This window comes from Catharus ustulatus, chromosome 2 (assembly GCF_009819885.2).
Source record: "Catharus ustulatus isolate bCatUst1 chromosome 2, bCatUst1.pri.v2, whole genome shotgun sequence".
NCBI lineage: Eukaryota > Metazoa > Chordata > Aves > Passeriformes > Turdidae > Catharus > Catharus ustulatus.
In genome coordinates this window covers 86,115,497-86,125,332 of record NC_046222.1, presented here as the reverse complement: position 1 = coordinate 86,125,332, position 9,836 = coordinate 86,115,497, and the positions used below count along the sequence as shown (strand labels likewise).

General features: G+C 40.7%; 1 long non-coding RNA gene across 1 annotated transcript; it reads right to left on the bottom strand.

Annotated features, from left to right (window-relative positions):
• Positions 1-8,086: 8,086 nt before the first annotated feature.
• On the bottom strand, positions 8,087-9,567 carry LOC116992761. The gene is made up of 3 exons (XR_004417103.1): positions 9,451-9,567; positions 8,510-8,668; positions 8,087-8,182 (listed from the first exon to the last, which is right to left on the bottom strand). It is a non-coding gene; the product is annotated as an uncharacterized LOC116992761 (long non-coding RNA).
• Positions 9,568-9,836: the final 269 nt, after the last annotated feature.

Here is a 9,836-nt window from a genome sequence, read left to right as displayed (position 1 = left end):
GTAAATAAATTAAACATCTCTTCTACAGCAATCCTGGTTGATACACAGATAACCTTAAAGAGGCAATTTACTCAAGAGCTGAAATGAACTGAATTTCCAAGACCTCTTACTAATTCTTTATTACTATATTCTAATGTCACTGCAACTGTTTGGGTTTTTTTATTCTTTGCCAATGTATACAGTGAAGATGGAGGGAGAGCTTTTGGCCCTCCCTCCTTAGACCTTTGTCTTGCATCTCAATAGGATCTGCACTGAGGGGAGCAGTTCTTCCCCCCTTGACTTGTTTATTTCTTCTTTTAACTGATGGAGAAAATGAGGTGTTTAATAAAGCCTCAGAAGTCCTGCTTAGGCTGAGTTATCCCAGGTTTCTCTTGCCTTTTCTGTGATGAGTTGGAATGCTCTACAATGACTGCTGCTCATTATGTCACACAGACACATTCACAGGGATGGAGCTGTGCTATGCACCAATCCTTGTCAAAACAAAGCAACAAAACCATGACCCTGAAAAATGTGTTGTCATCCTGACATTTGCTCTCCAGAGGGGGGAAAAAAGCAGGAAAGGGAATGATAACAAAAGGCTAGTCTCACAAGCCTGCTGAAGGAGTGGGCAGCAGCCTGACAGTTCCAGCATCCACATGATGTGTGTGGGACCCTTCTAACGGATGTCCCTGCTCCAGAGGAGTTTCATAACAACCAAGCTGTGGGATGTTCCTTGATGGTGTTGCAATCCCTCCCCTTGGTGCCTCTCTGTTTTGTGTAATATCCTGAAATACTCCAAGCAGAGTGAGAATGACTCAGTAAGAGGGAAGCTTAAACCCCAGTCCCCTTCCTAATCCAGTTCATTCTTGGTTTATATTTACAAAGTCAAGATAAGTGTCAGCAGAAGCAATGTTGTCAGAGGACATGTGTGTTCACCCCACATCCCTGGGAAAGAACAGAAGGATCTTAAGCAGGAGGTGAAGTTTTGTGTGCAAGAGCCCGAGCAAGGCAGAGCTGTAGCCCCAGGACAGGGAGGCCAGCCCTACCTCCAGCAAGCTGGCAGCTGCTCTGAGGCAGAGAGTGAATAAAATTATCCTGCTGCAGAGAGAAGCAGAGGTAAGTGGCATGCCTCAGTCTACCAGCCAACCTACCATTTTTAAGGACTAACAGGCTTCCAATTAGAATTTTAAAAAATAAAGAGGATAAAACATTGAATTACTATCAGCAGGAAAACCAGTGGTCTGAGGAAGAAGAGGCAGCCATGTGGTATCTGTCCCCTTTTTCTCTTGTCAGTATAAGAACTTCACCCTGAAGACAAACGTGGGAACAACCATTTCAAAAAAAGATAAAAGTAAACTCCTCTGACTTCTCCCTTACAGCATGCTGTCATTTTTATATAACCCAGTCTTATGGCAAAACTGAGGCAAATATCATGAATTATTATCAGCCACCTTGAAACAGTAGGGCCTTCTTTGTAAATATGTTATTCAGAGAAAAACACTTTGCCTGGATCTAATCAGAAACTAATCAGCATATGCTTTTCTGCAGTTACCGTGTCATCTGGAACAGAGATGTACAAACCCAGATCTAATCAAACTGGGATGCTTAACATTGGGAGCATTATCATCTGAAGAGTCTTCTGCAGTCAGCAGAAAAAGAAATAACAGCATGATTCAACTTACCTAGTATCTTGAACAATCCTCTAGAAATTATTATTGTTCCTCCTTGACTACAGAAGGACTCTGAGAATGTGATTTAGTTGCATGAACACTGGTAGCCAACGGTATTTTGTGTGGCACAGAGTATCCACCCAGGCAGCACTTGCCCCTTTGGAAGAGCACAGTCTCTCCTAAGTCCCATGGTGTATGTGCCTGGCACAGGCAAGTGTCTCAGGTACCCCAGAGAATCCCAAATGGCAGCTTTGAATTGCACCATAGCTGCTCCTGCATGCTTCAGGTAGGGCCTGAAGTCATCAGCGGTGAGCCTGGGCCACTGGGACACTGCTGCAGGCTCAAGTGAAAGTATCAAAAGCTGAAGGAGTGTGGCTTGGCTAAGAGAGAGTCAAGGAGCGAGGGAGTTGCTCAGAGCAAACCATGAGTGTGGAGCTGTTTGTTCTTGAGTGAGGCACTCCTGTGTGGTGAGGGGGCTGCTGTGACACTGCTGTTATAAAAGCTTTTGTGTCAAACTGCCTGAACCCACTCCCAACTCACACAAAGTCATGAAGCCATCAGACACATATAAATGCAAATCCCATTTTCCTGCAACATTTGTTATTCTACACCTTTTGACGTTATCATGGTAATTGAAATAGCACTTAGAGAGAAACAACCAAAGAAAAAAACAGAACTCTAATTTTTGACCACCACTAAATTCTACTCTGTCAGATATTCTTGCCTGATGAACATCCTGTTTGTCCTTTTGGTGTTCCCTTTTGGATAAAGCTACATATTTTCCTGCATCTAAAAAAAAAAAAAAAAAACAAAAAAAAAAAAAAAAACACAAAAAAAACCACTTCAGTTTCACCATTAATCATAGAAGTAAGACATTCATATGAAGCAATTCATTTTGTGGTAACACACTAGACTTTTAAAGGGAGATACGAGAGGTTTTCCATCTTATGAGGATCGATGTTGTTGTGCAACCCAGAGAAATTTCAGTCCATTTTTCAAACCATCTGAAGTCCCATGTATGGAAGAAAAATCATTCCGTACATATAGTTTCAATTCAACTGAAATTTATGATTCTATATGCCTGCAGTGATATTTGTAATACTGGCCACCAAAGACTGTCAGTGATATTTTGCCAAGTAAAATGAAGCAATCTTCCAAGCTAATTGCAGATTTTATTTAAACAAATGTGCAAGATATTTCACTCTTTGCATGATTGAAAACTGTTCACCAGATTTACAGTCAGTAGATAATGATATATAGTTGAACATATTTAACTACTAGGGAATTTCAGAGCATACAAAGGCACAGGCCTATCCTGCTACAGTACTATCCAGCTCAAGGATCCTCAGGCAGGTTCCTGAGTTGGAAAGCTACGCTGTTTGCACAGAGAAGCAGCATCTGGACTCTATGCTGATTTTTATTTGGGCACCTATTGCAGATACCTCAAGTCAGGTCCTGAAATAACCCCCACTTTGTGTAATTCTGAGATTGATTGAGAGGTGGATAGAATGTTAGTAGTGAAATAATGAAGACTGACACAGGAATAGGAAGACAGACTGCAAAGATTTTCATTCACTTGTTTAAAGTAGATATACTAGTGTGTTGGTCCTCCATGTTCAGGAACACCAAAATACCACTCAGATGTTATATTAAAAACTACTCCATTATTCACAAATGCTCCAGCATGTTCAACTTGTTAGGACCACTGTGTGCCAGTGAATGTGATGAAGGTGAATGTGTTTTGATCACAAGGTGCTGGAAGATTGTTTCTCCATCACATCAAAGAGCAGAAGGAAGATTGTTAGTGTGTATGTTGACCAGGCACAATCTGCAGAACGGACCAAAGGACAAAGGTCTGGCCTTTTCAACACTCAGCTTGGGATAAGAGAAACAGCTACAGGCAGAATTGATCTTAAACAACAGAGATGTTGCTGGTTGAACTAAGAAAGAATGTCACCTTTGATGAGAATGAAGGACAGAGACACTGTTGAGAAGTCGCAGGAGCGTCACTGTTGGAAGCCCAAAGAGAGGACATGATGAAAACCCTTGAAGATGTCAGACGGTATACTGTGAAAAAAATAAAGGTTTTGCAGATATTCTTTGCATGGGCACCCACAAATCATCCAAACACATTGGACACAAGCCCAGCTCCATGCCCCAGGACCTTGGCTGGCCTCCAAGAAGCACCATGGGCAACTGGATCAGGCGAACTGCAGAAGATAAGAGAAAGTATAAAAGAATGTGTGTCTGCTTGCAATGAAGTTTCAGCCAACAAGAACACTGAAGCTCTTCCCCTTGCAGTAGTCACATCTAAGTAAGACAAATCAAGTATTAAATCTTAATCTGCTGAGATTTATATACTTAACAACTGTACATTAATATTTAGGCATAACATTTGTGCCCCATGATGAGACAACCTGAATAGATTTAGCTTTGCCTTTGTAAATTATTATAAAATTTCTCTAAAACTTGTTCCTTAGATAAACAAAAACTTAGGGGAGACAAAACAAGGTCAATCCAAAGCTAACAAGAGCCCAGCAAAAAATCCTTTGAGCAGACCTTGAAGCTGAATGATACACCAGAGCTATTTACTAGTGAGATAGGCAGTGCATGTGCTTGATGACAATAATAATGCTGTTATCAACATGGAAACGCTGGGTTTAAGCTTAATCTCTTTCCTGATAAACTCTCCTTTCACCAGCCCAAGGATTTATAGCAAAAAGCATTTCAGACACAAACTCAGGACCAAACTGTGTATCTGTTTGTCCCATTTCTGTGAGGATTTGAAGGCAGTGCGTGTGAAATGCAAATGCTTAGAACTCCAGATGCCAGAAGCCAAGGAGCAGAGCTGCAGGATCTAAGAAGGTCCCTGGGGAGCCATCCAATGAGTAAAATGCCAGTGCAGCCAACTGTGCTGAGTGCTGGCCCAGGACTCAGCAGCACTCTGTGCTCAGAGCAGCAGCTGAGGCAGCAGAAGTGGGGCTGGAAGTATCCACCCCACTGCAGAAAACCAGGGGAAACAAAACTAATGAGCAGCTATTTAGTGCTCACATGAGGTCCACAGTCTTGTAAGGAAAATAAAAGCCTTGTGCTAAAAAGTTCAAAGAGGGTCTTTCAACTTTCTTTCAGCAGTGGATGAAAAACCTTCTTGCTCTTCCCTAAGATGTGCATTTGTTTTGAAAATCATGTATAAAAAATGTATTTCTGGTTCCAATTTTTATGGGGTTGCAAAACTTTTTGTTAAATTATCACTAATTACTGTAATCAGTCATAGAAATGTCATTTCATTTTTGCGGATAATAGACATGTTCAACATTGTTTCTTGTACATACACTTTTCAGTGGCTTATTCATAATTTCAGAGTTTTCCCCAACTTGCTGAAGTCAGAGAACTCCATGACCAAAACTGCTGATTAGCATGTGGTGATAAAAATCTAAATAAAAGGTGAAAACCACAGCTACAGCAGGAGAAATGGAGAGACAAAGACAACGCTGCCTCCCACAAATGGAGAGTCAGTCATTGAGGAATCAGTCAACATCATGCAATTAAGCACACAGAGCTTTCTCCAGTGTCCAGGAAAAAAAATGGGAGTGCCTTTCTTCTACTTTAGACCAGTCTGTGATGAAGAGAAAAATTACTACATAACGTTTTGAGGGCAAAATTCCCTTCCTGATGGTAAGAACAGGATGAGCAAATTGCCATGAGGGTTTTGTTGTTGGTTTGCCAGCAGTAACATTCAAGTGGCGACATGCAGCTTTGTAATACAGTAAAGTTTCTTTTTAATAGATTTTTTTATTAAAAATTGCCTCCCAGGTTGCTTTGCTAAATATTGGACTAGTCTCAGTTAATCAATAAATACAGCTGCCAGAGAGGAGAACTGTCAGATCTGTAAGCAAGGAAAACAGTTTTCAGGTGGTTTGAGCACCAGGAATTGCCTCCTCCTTCAAATGTCCACTAACAAGTGATGAGGATGCGCTCACTGGAATAAAAAATGTTTGCTAAAGAAAATTTTATTCTCTGTGGCATTTAACCTGATCTGCTTCAAACTAGAATCTGTCACTTTCCACATACTTGATGCAAGACAGTCCTAGAGCATGCAGGAGGAATTTGGACCACTCAGCTGAGGACAGAAAACCATAGAGTTCCCATGTCACCTGTCCAGAACCCATCAGCAGCAGTGCAAGTGCAAAAAAGGGGGCAAAAGAAGCTGTGCCCTCTTTTTGTGTCACTGCTGACCTTTTTGACCACTTGCCTAATATGCAGGATTTTTTGCCACCAGGCCAAAGGGTTTGGAATTGTATCTTCCCAGTTCTTCCGGTTAGACATGGGAAAACAGAGCATTGTCCCACATTAGTTTTCATGGAGAGAAATTCCCCCAAAGCAGAGATAGCAAGAGTAATGTCACATCTCTTTAAAAGGCCCTCAAAGTATACAGTATAATGCAAATATAAACATAATCTAATTGATGTAATCTGCTCAACAGATGTAACAAGCCTCATAAAAATCAAAGTGATTTTCACTTAATTTACTCTCAAATATTTCATGATACAATACCTGCAGATATATGTGTAAAATTTTCATATGCCTATTCAAATTAAGGCAGAACTCCTACTGCATCCAAGAATCCTTTTCCATCTGCCTGATCTTCCTTTGGCCATGTTTTGCCATGATGCTAGCTGTGCACAGGTTTACAGCATGTTTCAGAAGAGTTTTGGCCTCAAAAATTACCTTTTTAAAGGTACCTTTTGAAGGCAAAATAGGCAGCAAAGGAGGAAAAACATTGCTTAATGTCATGTCTTTCACAGAATAATGTAGAGTAATTTCACGACTATAAGGTGCACCCTTTTGACTAAAATTTTCCCCCGAACCCGGAAGTGCGCCTTATAGTCCGGTGCGCCTTATCTGATCTACAAATTTGCGAAATGTGCCAGCTCCCGGGGGGTGCCCCTTATAGTCTGGTGCGCCTTGTGGTCGTGAAATTACCATATTTTCAGGTAGACTAGAAAAGTATCAGCAACATCTTCTAGCCCATTCATTTTTAGATTTTAACCCTCTGTAGTTTTAGGTTCTTTTTTAATTTTCCAGGGGTCAGTCCACAGACACAATTTACTAGAGCATAGTTCAGTTTTATTTCAAGTACAGAGTGCTAACAGCAGCCCATAATAAGCCCTGCTCATTCCAGTTCCCCTTACTGTGATATCCTTGACACTGCCCGTAGCAGTGCACTAAAAGCAAACCAAGCCAGCCCTATGTGCTCAACAGAGCAATCTTTCTACACAGTAAATCATCAAGGGATTCTTTACAGCAAGGCTTAACATTTGAAACTGTTTGTAAGTGTTCCTCATTTTCCTCTTTTAATTAAATATGATATACCCTGATGCATACATTCAGCCTACTAAGGAGAGTTAAAGTAAGCATTTGCACAGTCACAAAAGCAAGACCTCTGAGTGTGAAGTCCTCGGACACACTCCTGGTGTCCCTGCTAAGGTGAGCCTGCATTTTCTGATGCCAACCACAGCAAAATAAGAACTTAGAGCAAGAGTAAATGGCAAACACTGGAGGATGGATTAATAGCTCTGTGGCACTTTGAAGTCTACATCCAGGAGTGAAAATGAAGTGCAGCTAAATGCCAAGTATCGTAGAAGTCACCAAACGTAATTCTTTCCCAGTTCTCTTCAAAAGTAAGTTTAGAAGTTGAAGTGGGGAATTAACTTCAGACTGTAGGTCTGTATTTAGACCTAGCAAGAAATCATTGAAAAGAAAGAATGGCAACCCTGAGACGCAAATGAAATGAGCTGCCAAGCAGATTTTTCACAGTCATGATAATTATTTTTGAAATCTCACAGCTTGATTTTCTTCAAGTAGAAAGCAATTCTCCTCACTATTCTCTTTCATGACAACTTGGGCATCAGTTCCCACAAAACTGATTTTCACTTGCAGTGGTATTGTTAATTATTATAATGAGATATGCAAGTATCTAAGGCTCAAAAAAATCCAGATATGGTGCCTCATTGTCTATTTAATTAGAACACAATAAGTGTAGAATTTATCCTTTTCAATGCTTTGCAGACAATTTTCACACGTGGTAAGTCTGTTAGAAATTTCATGCATAGCTAGATTTAAAGCTTCCCTGATGTTTGTCAGATACAGCTGAAGTAGTGATTTTGTGTTGTAGCTGTAATTAGGTGGCATATTGCCATGATTTTCCCTTTTTCTCTCTTCTTTTTTGCAACTCAGATGTCAAAGCAAATTATCGATCAGCTGTGAGATGTAAGGTCAGTTATAGAGAAAAAAGTTAAACCAAAATTTTCATTAGTTTTTCATTTACATTTGCAAGCATTTCCCATGCAGACAAGCGGTGTCCCCCTACTCAGTTCCTGTTCTTCTCTCATCCTAAGGCAGCCTATCATTGAAATGTTCTCACCTGAGGAGTTGCTTGTTTCAGTTGGGATCTTGGTGATTGTGTGTCCTTCTCACAAGAACCATCACCCAATTTGGCTTTTTGATTCTTCTGACAACAGAAGAGGCAAGACCTGAAAGAAGGAGAAATAGCCTGCACAGTGTCAGAGATGACAGCGCTGCCTGGCTGCAAGCAAAGGGCACCCCATGAGGAGAGCAGAGCGTGAGATCAATCCCCACCTCCCCAAGGAGCTCTCTGCAGAGCTCTGAGCAGCAATGGGCACCTTGTGCTGGCAGATGTTCTCACAGCTGCTTCTCAGAGATCATGCAGAGACATAGAGACACTGGCCTCTCCTTGTCTCCACTTCTGCATAGCTTTTCTAAACCAAGGGCAGGAGGTAATGGTAGGGGATTTCAGAAATGTCCTTCTGCCATTTCCAGCTGTGTCTGCTCTCGAGTACCTGGATGAGAGATGGGGTGGGCTTGTCTGAACTTGCTCTGTCAGTTCCCTTCACCACCAGCAGCAAGGAACACAACCCATCTCATCTTCAGGTAGACATTTAAAGCGGAAGAGGTGGACCACATTTTGGAATTTCAAAGGTGCCTGGGAAGTCTTCTATCTAGTAGAAAATGTACAAAAAGACAATGTAAGTGTCTGAAATTATGCAAAATAAGTCCCACTCCAGAGTCCAGAGATAATCATCTAATCCTTCCCTGCACACACTGTGTAAATGTTTTGGGAAATATACTTTCATTGGTACCTTTCATAATGGCAGACACAAAGTGGAAATAAAAAACTATTTGCCTTTGCTTTCATTTTAAATCACTTTTCTGTGCTGTTTAAAGCTTTGGTTCTTTCTTGCAGAAGCTGAATTCTCCCAGAGGTAGGAATTACAATGCCCATTCAACAACAGAATTTTGTATTTCTCTTAATATATAAGTATTAAAATCTAAATGCTTCTTAATGACAAAATTCAATTTTGTATTATGCAGCTATTCTTCTAGTAAGGTAATTATACTGATAATGTTAATAATAATACTCTTAGTAATATACAAATCTCTGATTTCCAGTCTAGTTTGCAATTTCTTCAGCAATTCTATTTGCATCTCAATGGCTCAGATAGTTACAGTATTGATAATTTGAAGATTTCAGTAGTGCTAAATCAAATCCTAACAATCTTGAGACTTGTCTGAAACCCAGAAGCTGTTGCCTTTCTTTTCTTCTTTTGAGCTGATTGACTCAGGCTTGAACTCCTTCAAGTTGTACTGGGTCAGATGAATGCCTTTCTGCCTCCTTTCTTTGCAGTACCCACCCCTCTGCTGTGACTGCACTGACCAAACATCCTGCTCATTTTGCAGGGTGAAGGGCAGTGGCAAATAAATCCCAAGGAAAAAAACTTACCACAAAGTTATGTGATGTTTAAGCAGTTAGAGTATGACAACACCACCTCCCTGGGCTGCAGCTTTTATTTCCTACTCCAAACACGAGCAGACTAATGATTTGCCTCCTCACCTCTTTCTTCATCCTCTGCAGCTTGTCAGTGAATCCTGTACTATTTCTAGCATTAGTGCTGTCTTGCTTTCAGTCTCCTACTGAACAGCATGTCAGTAGGTGGCAGCCCATGGCTCATTAAGGAGGTTCTGCGGTGCTAAATTCATAGCACAGTCTAGATTTACAGCTTTTTCAGTGGACAATTTATTATTTTAATGCCTTTTTCCACCGTCTGTTATACTGGGAATGATGGAGACTAGCAGTAATGTGTCTAAATCCAAATTTTACTGCAAATT